General features: G+C 31.8%; 1 pseudogene; it reads right to left on the bottom strand.

The window, feature by feature from the left end:
• Positions 1–1573: 1573 nt before the first annotated feature.
• Positions 1574–1697, bottom strand: LOC120887733 (small nucleolar RNA SNORA51; annotated as a pseudogene).
• Positions 1698–14126: the final 12429 nt, after the last annotated feature.

The following is a 14126-nucleotide window of genomic DNA, read 5'->3' as shown; positions in this document are numbered from 1 at the left end:
TGATTGATAGTCCAATTACTATTTTAAATTATTGATCTTTCTTTATGTCTCAACTACAGCATTTCTTCCACATATTATGAAACATACCTAGTACTTTCAAATGCAAGTTTATATTCTACTGTGGGACTGTTCTACTTATTTTTGAAGAATTAAGCTAACCATAATAAAAGTTACAAACATTTATTGAGCATCTACATAATGCTACAACATCCTTTACAAAATGCTGTAGGAGAAGCTGTTGGATTAAAAAAAATCTGAAAGTTTTGTTTGATCCTTGAAGAACTTTATTATTTGGTGTGGGAGATGACACGTACACAGTGACTGAAATTCAAAATAGTATGTGTTAGCCAGGCATGGTAGCACATGCCTGTAATTTCAGCAACTCAGGAGACTGAGGCAAGAGAATCATGAGTTCAAGGACAGTCTCAGCAACTTAGCAAGACTGTGTCTCAAATTAAAAAATAAAAAGGACTGGGGATGTAGAGTACCCCTGAGTTCAATCCCCAGTACCAAAAAAGCATGTGTTAGGAAACACAAAAGAGGTTCAAACTGCCATGAAACCTGCCAATTGCAGCAAGATAACAACCAAGTAATTATATCACTTATAACAATCAACCAAGTTAGATAGTGAGCAACACCCAAATAGAGCAGTGTAAATCTTAATCGTTTTTCTTTAATATAAAAGAAAGACTCAAATGAACCTTAGAGCCAGACAAGGCTTGAGAAACTACTCCACAAGTTGCCTGTTGTATCAGCTAATAGTTCAAAGAAGCAGAATTACTAGAAGTAATATGGAATAAGGGATCATTACAGGAATTAGGCTTTATACGTTGTGGGAGATGTGGCAGTAGAGATCTATAGAGGAGAGGATATAGTTGGAAGATCAGATAAAATAACTAACCTGGAAACATGGCTGGGAGCCTGGAAAGGGTACCAAGATAACTCTGCTGGTGGGCCTCAAGCCCAGCAGGCAGGATGTTGGTAGGGAAAGCTGGATCCAAGGTGTGGAAGCAAGTATATCTACTCGGAATAACATAGTACAGTGACTACGCTGTCCCTAATTGTACTTAACCTGGCACAGGATAGAGAGAACCTAAAGGAGGAGATGGACAGGAGCGAAGGGAGCCATGACTCCAGCTGCTGCCTTGTCCCAGAAAAATGAGCAAGATCAGTAGGGTCATGTTCCTGAGTGAAATGGCTGCTGCTTCACTTCCTCGTTTCAAATCTCCCACAGATTTCTCTTGTGGCCAACAGGAGCCACACAATCCAGGTAGTTCTGGGATGCACAATTCCAGCTACGTTACCACAACATAAATCCATCACACTATATTACTTCATGTAAGAGACTGAAACCCTCTTAACCTCAGTTTCATCACTTGTGAAAAAGAAATAATAGTATTTACCTTGGAGAATTGTTAGAAGATGCATATCTTAATGCATAGCCCATAATATATAGTATATATTATTTATCCTTCAAAACAAATTAAAACATTTAATTTCAGTTTTATGGTGTTCCCTCTATTTTTAAAACTACTTTCTCTTGTTAAAAGTGCTATGATTTGCTAATTTTTCCCCATGCCTCCCCATTTAAAATACAGACCAGAAACAGGTCCTAGACTGAGTTGTATACAGGGCATGTTTGTCTGTTCCCTTTTAGTCAGTGGTAGAACGCAGCCTATTGTAAGCACTAGGGAGCTGATTCTCTATTTTTAAGAGAAGTTACATCTAATTTTCTTGAAATGTATTTTTTCTCACATTTTTATTGGTGCATTATAGTTGTACATACTGATGGTATCTGGATACAATACAATATAACAATAATTTGACTAATATCACTTCCCAGTACTCCCCAAAACATATTTTGATATCATGTTTAGTAAGTTATTTGCTTTAGTTATAAATTATTATTAATATTATTAAGAACAGTGAGCCAAATAAGCCGCTTTACAAATTTAAAAAAAAAATTAGAGCAAGATTCAAATGTGTTTAACGTTTTTGTATTTATCACCCTAAACTTGGAAATAGGAATATGATTTGGATAATAGAACAAGGCAAGGATGTCCATGTTCACTTTCGTCATTTCTGTTCAACATCATATTGGAAGTCCTAACCTGTGTAATAAGGCATGAAAAGTAAATTAAAAGACATACAGATTTTAAAGGAAGAAATAAAACTATTTCTATTTTTAAAAGACATGATTGGGTACACAGAAAAATCCCAAAGAGTCTAAAAACACTGCTAGAGCTAATAAGTGACTTTTAGGAAGATTTCAAGATATAAGATCAATATACAAAATTCATGAAAAATTCTTTTTATATATTCACAATGAAAAAAATGAATATTTTTATATTAAAATATTTAAAAAATTGTATTCCAAAGAACACCCAAAAGCATTAATTATTTAGGTATAAATCTGACAAACTACAAAATCTATATGCTTAACTATAAAAGTCTGATGAGATAAGTCAAAGAAGATAAAAATAGAGATATGCTATGTTCATGGATTAGAAGACTCAACATTGTTGTCATTTCTTCTCTAAATTGATTAATAGGTTAAATGTGATCCCAATTAAGATTCCAATAGACTAAGTATGCTGATTCTAAAATTTATGTGAAAAAAGAAATTACCAAAACAACTTTGAAAAAAAATGAGAAGATTCATACTATCTGGTTTTAAGACTGTAAATCTAAGTAATCAAGACTGTGTGATATAGCAAAAGAAACAGATCAATGGGACAGAATAGAAGATCCAGAAATAGACCCACTTACATATAACCAATTGAATTTTGACAAAAGTGTGAATATATAGTCAAATGCAGATCAGATGGTCTTTTTTTCTGTGTTCCTTTTAGATATACATGACAGTATATTTTGACATATTATACATTCGTTATTCTAATTAGGATCATATTCTTGCAATTGTGCATGATATGATGGAGTTTCACTGGTCATGTATTCATATGAGAACATAAAAAAGTTATGTCCAGTTCATTCTATTGTTTTTCCTATTCTCATCCCCCCTTCCCTTCATCCCTCTTTGTCTAATCCAATGAACTTCTATTATCCTCCCACCTCATTGTGTGTTATTATTCATATATCTCTTGGATATGTGAATCAGATAGTCTTTTTTAAAAATAAACAAAATAATTATATTCATATGCAAATAAAATCCCACTGCTTAATTTTTATCTCAAACCACTTAAAAATTGTTCTTAAAGTGAATCACAAACATAAATGTAAAATTTAAAATTATAGAATTTTTAGAATAACACCAAGGAGAAAATTTTTGTGACCATGGTTAGAGAAATTTTTTAGATGCAATTTAAAAAAATGGACTTAACCAAAATTAAAATTTCTGCTCTTTGACAGACACTAAAATTGAAAATTCTAAGATACAATCCATGAGGTATTCATAAAACACTTGCAAAAACAGACCAAATAAAAGACATGTATTCAGAATATGTAATCACCAATGCTGGTGAACAGAGAAACAAACTGTGCTATATCCAAACAGTGGAACGTGACTCTTGATTTTTGGTAAACCAACAGGATCAAAACTCAGAAATACTGTGCTAGGTAAAAGAAACCAGACACAAAACTATACATACACCTTATTGCATTTGTATGTTTCGGGAAAGGCAAAATCAAAATCATGATGAGACAAAGTAGATTAGTGGTTTCCTGGGATCAGGCATATGGCAAATATAATAACTACAAATGGAAACAGGGAACTTGTTGGGATGGGTAATACTCTATATCTTGGGAGCAGTGCTCTCATATGACTGCAGACACTTATTAATACTTGTTGAACTGTTCAATACTCTGGAGTCAAAGAGCTTAAACATCTACTTTCTAAATAATGTGTTCTTCATTCCATTGTAAGTGAAGGTTCTTGGTGTTTTTTTTTATCTTTTCATTGCTTTATGGAGCACATGCCTCTTTTTTAATGTTAGAAGTAATAGAACTTTATTTTTTTAATTATTATTATTTTTTTAGTTGTAGTTGGACACACTACGTTTTATTCCATTCATTTATTTTTATGTGGTGCTGAGGATCGAACCCAAGGCCCTGTGGATGCTAGGCAAGTGCTCTACCGCTGAGCCACAATCCCAACCCCGAGCACATGCCTCTTTATAAATGATGTTTCAAATAGATTTAAAAGAATCACAAGTTATAGGTCACTCACCAGTATGTGAAACAGCAACTGTGGAAACCAGACAAGGAAGAGTACAGAAGAGAGTAAACACATCTTGATTTTGTCCCTGATGCTTTCTAAAGAGTTGCCAACAGGAGATAATTTAGGAAAAACTAGAGTAAGAACCAGTGGGAAGAAAGGGAATATAATGGTCTACTATGTCTTCTTAGAGGAAGATCAGGTAGGCTTATCACAGTGGATATTGTTGGACTCAATTCCTGAGGGTGTCAAGAAATGAGGAGGTAAGAAAATTATTGTCATCAAAGACTTTCAGGGAATATGATTGTTGTTATCATAAGAGCTCTTTTAAAAATTTTATTCATCTACATTTTAATTTTAGTTATTCTTAATTGATATATAATATTTGTATGTAACATTTGTACATCCTTATGGAGTGCATTATATCTCATTCATGTATACAATATGTAATGATCAGATCAGGGCAATTAGAATATCCATCACCTCCAAAATTTATCATTCAAAATCCTCTGTGAAGAATTTCACTCAAAATCAAAATATACAGTAAGTTATTGTTAACTCTAGTCACTCTACTGAGCTCTACAACATTAGGATTTATTTCCCCTCTTACTGTGATTTTGTAGCCATTAACTAGCATCCCCCTATTCTCCACCCCTACAACCTTTCCCATTCACTGGTAACCACAGTTCTACTCTTTCCTGCCATAAAATCATTTATTAAAATTTCCACACATGAATGAGAACATGTGGTATTTGGAGAGTTAGGTTTGTTTGTGGAATCTAGGAACAACCATTGATAACTTGGAAGGAGTCAATATCCTGAGAGGAATGAATGAACAGAGAGACAGGGAGCTAAATGGCACTGTAAGCTGTAGCTGAGAAGGGAAAACTCACGTGTAGTCTAGGTATGGTCTCCAAGTTCGTGGAGTTCCTCTTGTACCCACTTTCCTGCTCCCCCTCCCCATTATCTCCTTTCTCTGATTTGTCCCAATATACTAAATCCACCAGAGTTTCACTATAGTTTGTGTGAGTCCCCCAAAAGTTCACCTATTGGTACCTTAATTCCTTGGTACAGCAGTGAGGAACACGGTAGGTGAGTCCTAGGGGAAACATCATGGAAGCAGAGCCCTTGTGAATGGATTAGCCAATTAGCTATTGTAGAAACTGGGCCCTGTTTTCTCTCTTCCTTGGGTACCTGATTCCCCTTTCCACTTCCTTCCTCCATGCTATGAAGCAGCATAAGACCCTCACTGATGTGCCTACCCAATATTGGACTTCTTAGTCTCCCAGAGCCATGAGCCAAAATAGATTTTTTTTACTATATAAATTATCCAGTCTCAACAGGGTATAGTGGTGCATACCCATAATCCCAGGGGCTTGGGAGGCTGAGGCAGGAGGATGGCGAGTTCAAAGTCAGCCTCAGCAAAAGTGAGGTATTAAGCAACTCAATGAGACTCTGTCTCTAAATAAAATACAAAATAGGGCTGGGGATATGGCTCAGTGGTGGAGTGCCCCTGAGTTCAATCCCTGGTACACCCTGTACCTGCAAATAAATAAATAAAGAATAATCCAGACTCAGGCATTCTGTTATTTATGAGAGTTCTTAAAGACTCATTGTAAAGTTCCAATAAGTGAAGAAGTGACATACAACCCAGAAGGTTTTATTTTAATTTTCTAAACAGGGACATATGTATTGGTGGTCTTCAAATGGTTATGTCACATGTACAGCAGCTGTAAATTTAAATGAAAAAATCTATGCCAGTAAAACAAAATGCACAAGTACAGAATTCTATTATTTGGTTATAATTGCATGCATGGAACATGAGCCTTAGCTCTGAGTGCTTTTCAAAAGCCATATGAAAGAGATAGCATTACTAGTTCCACTATACACTTGAAGAAAATAGACTAAGAGAATACAAATCTTTAGTCCGAGACTTAGATCTGGTGGAATAGGGTTTTGACCCGTGTTGCCTCCACTCCATGCTCTATATTACCTTCATTCATTCAACAAATACTTTTAACTACTTATGTACCAGATACTTGTCTAAGAAAAAGACTCTATAAGAACAAAAAAATAAAAAAGTGAAAAAGTAACAATTCATGTTACTTTTGTTATAACCTATACTATAAATTCCATGAATAGCAGTATGCTTTTAAGAAGGCATTGTGACTTATTTATATAACTTAACAGTGATCCTTACAGTTATTAAGATAAAAATAAACTTTGAGAGTAAAGTTATGAAAATCTTCCTATTAAGAAATGAGAAGTAACTCAATGGTAGAGTGCTTGTCTAGCATGAGTGAGGCCTTGGGTTCAATTCCCAGAATCATAAAAATAAATAAATAAATATCTTAAAGAAAGAAAATAGAATATATCTCTGTATAAATGCCACCTAAAATAATTTTCCTTTTCTTTTTCAATAAATCTTGTTACAATCAAGTATGTTTTTAGAAAAATTGATATTTCATTTTAAATGAAAGATAAATTCTAATACTTAACCAAATAATCAGTCATATAATTATTCAACTATCTTTAAGAAAAACAAGAGTAACAACTATTTTCAAAGACTGGAGCAATATTATTACAATATACAAAGTAATATTAGCCATTCTCCTATTATTATGTTTTATTTTATTTAGCTGTAATGATCATTTTAAAATTTGCATAACATTAACCATGTGTGACATTCTGATGACATTTCTATGGAATGGCTTTTTAAATTTTTTTAATTTAAATTTTTATTGCAGTGCTGAGAATTGAACCCTTGCACATGCTAAGCACACACTCTACCACCAAGCTGCATCTTTGGTCCTTCCCTTCCCTGCCTTCCTACCTCCTTTTCTTCTTGCCTTCCCGCCTGCCTTTCTTCCTTCCTTCCATGGTTCCTCATTTTTCCCTTCCTTTCTTCCTCCTTCCTGCCTGCCTTCATTTTGGTGCTGGGGATTGGCTCAAGGCCTTGCTCATGCAAAACATGTGCTTTACCAGTGAACTACATACATTCTCAGTTGCAAGGCTGTTTTTTTAAAAACTCTTAGGAATTATATTAAATACTGTATGTTGAAATATAAACAAGTCTTGGGGATGGGGCTATAGCTCACTTGGTAGACTGCTTGACTTGCATGCACAAAGCCTTGGGTTCAATCCCCAGCACCACACACACAAAAAAAATCTAAACATCGTTATCTTCACACTATTTTCTAAAACTTTAATAAAATACAGGAAAACTGAGACAAAAAGCATAAGTAAACACAATTAGCTTGTTTATATACTATTTATGTCAATGGACAGACACGTAAGTCTTAAAGATCTATTATTTTATGACATATGATTCCCCTGCTCCCACATTACATGACAGGATGTTTGCTTGTAAAAATGACTACTTTCCTATAGTTACTCTTGATTTTAATATGACAGACTATCACTCTGACTCAACTTGAACATTAGTCATCATGGAATGTCATAGTCTCTACGAACAAATATTGATCATTGCAACTTTTAGAAACAGAACAAAAGTAAAATATTTAAAAATATTAGTTTGAAAACACATTTGTCAGTTTCTAAAAACATTTTAGCTGGGTACAAGTACAATGGCACACACACATATAAACCTAGAGATGTAAGAGGCTGAGGTAAGAAGATGGCAAGTTTGAGGGCAGCCTGGATAACAAAGTACGACCCTCTCTCAAAATAAAAATTAAAAAAGGACTGGAGATATAGCTGAGTAGTAAAGTGTCCCTCGGTTCAGTTCTCAGTACCTACATAAATAAATATTCAAGATAGGATTAAATCATTGGTTAAACTAACTTACAAAACTTGTATTTTAAATTTTTATTTATTCCTACCTTATAATTTAAGCCAACTTTCAAAATTATATAAAAAGCATATCTTGTAGAATAGTATTCTCCTTCTATTATAATTGACAAAAGAAAAGTCAATATTTTTCAACATTTCCAAGTTATATTGTTGAAAGAGTTCTTTGTAAAAGAGTGTATTTTATCTATAGGAATTTATAAAACTAAATATACATGTCTTATTTATACCTCTGGTCTTATAAAACTATTCTTCATTTCAATTCACAAACATTTCTATTAGATTTTCACGTTAGCAAAAATAAACATTTTCCTATTTCTCTGTAGACTCTACTCACCTATATATCATACTTGGGCCTTATTTAAAATTTTCTGTTACTTTCAAATTTTAAGAAAAGCATATGAAAATTCAGTTTTCCTAGACTAGACCTTATTTGCCCACATACTTCCTCATATATTTTTTCTTTTTACCAAATTTATCTTCCTTTCTTGATCTATAATTTATGGAGAATAATAAGTCAAATAAAAGTTGCCAATTAACTGATTTTTTCCCCATATTTTTTATTGGGGCATCATAGTTGTACATAATGATGGAGGTTATTGTTACATATTCATAAATGCACACAATATAATAATATAAGTTGGCCAATATTATTCCCCAGCAATTATTTGATTTATTTTGATTTAGAATACTGTTGCTCTAAATTACCCAGGCCTGTTTCCTTTAAAAAAAGAAAACAAAGTTGAGTCATTATCTAAATACTAGTAAATCAGGTTCAAGTTTCTAATTATGTGAACTAAATTGACTATATAAATACAAGTCTCCCTTTCACCCTGTTGCTAGTCATTATTTTCATGGTATTTTATTATATTAAAATAATTTTATAAAACTTTCTTCCCTTAATCCCTTTCCATAAAATACAGATTAAAATGTTTACATAAAGAATTCTAATTTGAGGCTGTAGGTCAGTGATATTTAGCTAGTATATGCAAGTGTGCAAGCCTCTGAAATTGATTCCCAGGATGAAAAAAAAAATCCCAACTTTGAATGTAACATTTGAAAAAGTTACAATAACAATATTTATGTTTTAACCTTAGTGAAAACAATCAAATGAAAGCTTAGGAAGAAAAAAACAAGTCCATGGAAAGAAACACAGTGGAAAAGTTTTACCTATTTTCTAGGCACTTGTTTTCTGAATAGTACAGTAAAATTACTTTCTGAAGATTCAGCACCACAGTGTAAAATTCAGGTATGTAAAATCATTCAAAGTATTTTCTGAATAATTCTATCTTATGCAATAAACTAAGTGAACACAAAATTATTACAAGGTTTTTAAAAAACTATCTTTAGACTGAATTATCTACAAAATTGTTTCAGGTATATATTTTACTTTTGACAGGAAAAATAGAATATGTTTTATTCAATATTATTTTCGATACTATACATACTTCAAAACATTAGTAGATTTTATCTAGGCCTTTCTTTGTCAGACAAACTTTTAAAAAGTATTAATTTTTGTCTAAATTTTTACTCTAAATGAGTCAAAACTACATTTGGAATAGTTTTTCTTAGTTTTTGTAAAATATTTAATTAAGATCATCCCTTATACATATAGCTTTCATCCTGGAATGCTTCATTTGAAATGTGAATATGGTCAAATCTCAGTTTATAAGCAAGTATATATTCCTGTTACCTGAGTTTTAATTTACAAAATACTCCTTTCAATTTCTTTGCAAAATTATGTACCCTTAAGTGAAATAAATGTGGATATTTATACATTACTTAAATTTCCAATTTTAGTATGTAAAAGCATGCTTTCAAAATATAAACTTTAAAAAATTATCACTATAGACACAATATTCCATATTATAGGCCCATTTGTTCAGTGTTTTGCTGGAATTCACAGATCTGGCCAAAACTCTAATTTCTGAGGTATGAGAAAATACAGTGTTAGAATATATTCCAAATCTAGGACCAAAATAGAAAGGAAATCTGTTAGTTATTCTCTGCTATGATAGTCTAAATGTAGAACATACTGAAACTGATTAGATTCTGGACAGGACAGACGATCTTCTACTTGGAGTATTGCTTTCTGTGATTTTTCTCCTCATGAAGGAAAACCCAGCCTACTTTCTTCTTTTCCCTTCCTTCTTTCCTTTCTCTTTCTTTCCTTTTTTCCTCTCTCCATCCTTCTCCCTCTCTTTAAAAACATATACTAGCAATTTAAAGAATGATCTTCACACATATGGAAGAAGTAGATGTATTCATCAAAGTGAACTCGTTTCAACATGTCTATGCTTCTCTTTTACGTTCTTATAGCTAAAGGATGCCTCATTCTGGCTAATACCAAATCCATGATGTAGAAAACTGAAGTGGCAATCTTCATAAAATAGCAGGAAAAAAATCAACTTGCTGTTGAGGGGCTGACTATGATTATTATCTAAATTGTCTATTTGACAGAATTTGTTAGGTAATTGACCAGCTCCAGTTTTCACATTAGTTCACTGGTAATTTGGGTTTAAATTATGTGATTTCAGGAGTAAATTTACTTTTTATAATCCATAGAAATGATAAGTAAATGATAATCAGTTACTGAATTTAAAGGCAGATTAATGTTTCCTATTTGTGTAGAGAAATTCTAAGACACAATTTAATCTATTTTTTCTCATTGATTATTACATGGGATGTTATTGCTTTCTTTTTCATTTCTTCCTAATTTCCTTACCTTTAAACTTTGCAACCATCAAATTGCATTGTTTATTTTCATTTCCTCTTTATAAAGCAATTCTTCATTTCTTCCTAGATGAAGACTTCATAACTTTATATGACTTTGATATTCTCATGAAGGGAAAACCTAGCCTACTTTCTTTAATTGCTTTACTTCAAAATAAGGAATCGAACTTTCTAAGTCTGAAGCCTACAAGGAAGACATTATTTTTCTGATCTGTAGAAAATATTTTAAAAATAGTAGATGGCTTAGATACAAATATTTGATTACAATAAAGTTACAATTCGATGCTTATATATGTTCCTTTAGTTTTTGAATTTTCCTATTCTGACTCAAGTAGCTAAGAAAACCATGGCATGGCACCCAAATTTTACTCCAGTAATCCAAAAGTATTCTCTTTGCCATATCTTGACTATAGAATTTCCTATTTGCAAAGTTTAACAAAATTACATATCCTTTCTTCAGGAAATGTTTGAGATTTAATAGCATGATAACTCAACCTTTTAAAATTTAGATTTAAAATATTTAATTTTTCTTATTGTTCTGTTACATTTTAAGCTTCATATTTTATATTTTCCTGATACAATTGTATAAAAAGCAAAAATTTTTAAGTGGTACTAAATGACAAAAGTATTACTTAAATAGATTGAACTATACATTATTTAATCTAAGTGTCTTTAATAAAAGTTTTGGAAAAATCCAGAAAACTTGTATAAAACCATAAACATGAGTTTTGTGTTTCAGAGAATACAGTCATTGATTTTCATTCCTGTGGTTCCTGTTTCTCTAATGCAACTAGCATTTCACTTTCCCTCACACATTAAGACACTAATTTCATTGAAATAAATTTGGATTTTATTTTAGAATCCATATATACAAATGAGGCTCACACTATGTGAGAAAAAAATGTTATATATTTGTGTATATTAGTTATTATAGCAATGACTATTTAGAAATCATTAGGAATTTGATTGTATATTTAACTGAAAATAAAAGCTATGTTGTCTCCTCTGAATACTCAATTTGGTATTTGTCATTGTAGGTGTCAGAAATGCAATTTGAAACCACTGAACTGTGATTATGAATGTACAACAAACTGACCAAACTCCAAGTCTTAATTTATGTCTTACCAAGTTACTTAATAAAATAAATGTATCTGGATATGTTTTATAAACTTCACAGAAATGCTTTTTGACCTATATTTCCAAAGGTCATGCATAACTCAAATACTTCTTTCAATTGTCCATTTGTGGTTTAAATAGCTTAAAACAACAATTCTATTTTAATTAATAGATACCCCAAAGTTTTAAGATCAAACAATCAGTATTGATGTTTTCTTGTGTATGTGTAGTTTTTAAATATTTTAAATTTTTTCTCTGTAGAAAATGAGCAGGGTTTTTTTGATGGGTAGAAGTAAAATAGATTCTCTGTTACATAGATTGGCATAGTATACTTGCCAGTTAAAACTTCTGCCTGTCACATTGGCTCTTAAGCATATTGTTTTTCCCCGCTCCCAATGGATGTTCAATGAACTCTTCAATTAAAGGAATACCTTCTTTCAGTTTTCTTTGAACAAAAGCAAAAATACTTAAACACTCTAAAAAAGAAAATATTTGAATTCACAAAGTTAACAAATGCAGCAATAAGGCCTTTGGTGAAAGCTGACCACTGAGAGCCTATAAAAAATCCCAGTTCATTTTAATTGCAATTACAGTACAGGGACCAATATTAAGTTGGTTTCTAAAACAAATTTAAGAATAAAAATATTAACCAATTCAAAGTATATGATGTGTTTTGAAACTTTAAGACATTGTTCTTGACATAATTTCCAGATTCTCAAAAAAGAAAAATTTATTAGTATCCTATACTTAATATTAGCAGTTTATATGGCAAGATAATTTATTAACATGAATATGTTTTAATATTGTTATTTTTAGCTGCACATAATTGTTCTTTTTAAAGGCTATTTATAGGACAAATTTAGTCTATTGGCTTTGAGTCTGCAGATTTTTTTTAAGTTTAATGTAAATTCCAATACTTTTTCAGTGATTAAAGCAAAAATTTTAAAGATTTTTTTCCACACTTGTAGAATATGTTTATACATAGTTTTTCTAACAATCTAAAATGCATTGACTTTATGGTAGCCACCAAGTAAGTCTACATCTGAGTAATCATGAGCAAATATGTCTTTTAATGATCATACTTTTCTATTTCAATGACTTGTCAAAGATACACATATTTTACATTCAAACAAATGTTTAATCCTGTGCCTTCTTTGAAGGTAGTTGAAATAAATGTACCTGCAGCAGGAAAATGCAGTTTTTCCAGCATCAGAAAAGTATGTTTAAAATTTTTGTGTGAGCTGGAAATGTACCCAGCACTTGGGCCTAACACATGAATATATTCAGGCAGAAACGTACAAACATCCTCTAAAAGAAAGTACTTACATATGGGCAAGAGAGTAACAGGACAGTTATATGGAAACAATCCTCATGAATTTCCTAAGTTTTATGCCCATAAACTCACAACCACTTGTGTTTACTCTTCTCTTTTAAAATAACATTTAAAAAGCCATGCTCAGGCATTAGTACTTTCTTGTTTGACACTAAATTAAATATGATTAGAGTTCTAGACTCAAATTCTACTAGGGTATTAACAATCAGTACTATACTGGGTCATAAAACATGTGTAATAAACATAATGAGGTTGGGTGTTAATATTGTTTAACATTTGCACAGTTCTTCTCTGCAAAATATTCCCTGTGTAAATCAGATTAGTGGAAACTTTTCAACTGACAGTTTACTACGGATGAGAAGTAAGGAATTTAGAAAGAAAATGAGAGATGGGAAGAAAAGATGAACATGATTAATAGGTGTTTGTTTCATAAAGACCTTAGGGGGACTTTTAAACCTTTCATTGCTGCTATACTCTCTCCAAGTGCACGTGCCTTTCAAAGCTTTCAAAGTAGGACTGAGTTCAAGTTACTCAACCTGTTACTGATGCTAAATTATTCCATTTGCGTCCTATTACTGTGAAATGAATTACTCAGTACATATTGATGCAAGATTAAATTTTGGCTGTATTCATTAAAAATGTTTTCCCAAATAGGTACCAAATTATGCCAAAGAAGAAAAGGTTTCACATTGACTCTAACGTTGCAAATAATCTCCCCTGAAGACTAAAACACATTTCTTGTTCCGTAGCCCTTCCCTCCATCCTTCAAAAACTTGTAGTTTTTACTTTTCCAGTTCTAATAATAATAATAATAATAATAATAATAATAATAATAATAATAACAACCTAATTTACTTTACTTCGCTTTTTTTTCTTTTCTTTTCTTTCTTTCTTTCTTTCTTTTTTTTTTTTTTAAGAATCTCTGCTGCTCTCCAAACCAACTTTGTCGAAATACAGGGG

The sequence above is a fragment of the Ictidomys tridecemlineatus genome, chromosome 10 (genome assembly GCF_052094955.1).
Source record: "Ictidomys tridecemlineatus isolate mIctTri1 chromosome 10, mIctTri1.hap1, whole genome shotgun sequence".
Classification (NCBI taxonomy): domain Eukaryota; kingdom Metazoa; phylum Chordata; class Mammalia; order Rodentia; family Sciuridae; genus Ictidomys; species Ictidomys tridecemlineatus.
Note: the sequence above shows the minus strand (reverse complement) of the source record. Positions and strands in the feature narration are given on the sequence as shown.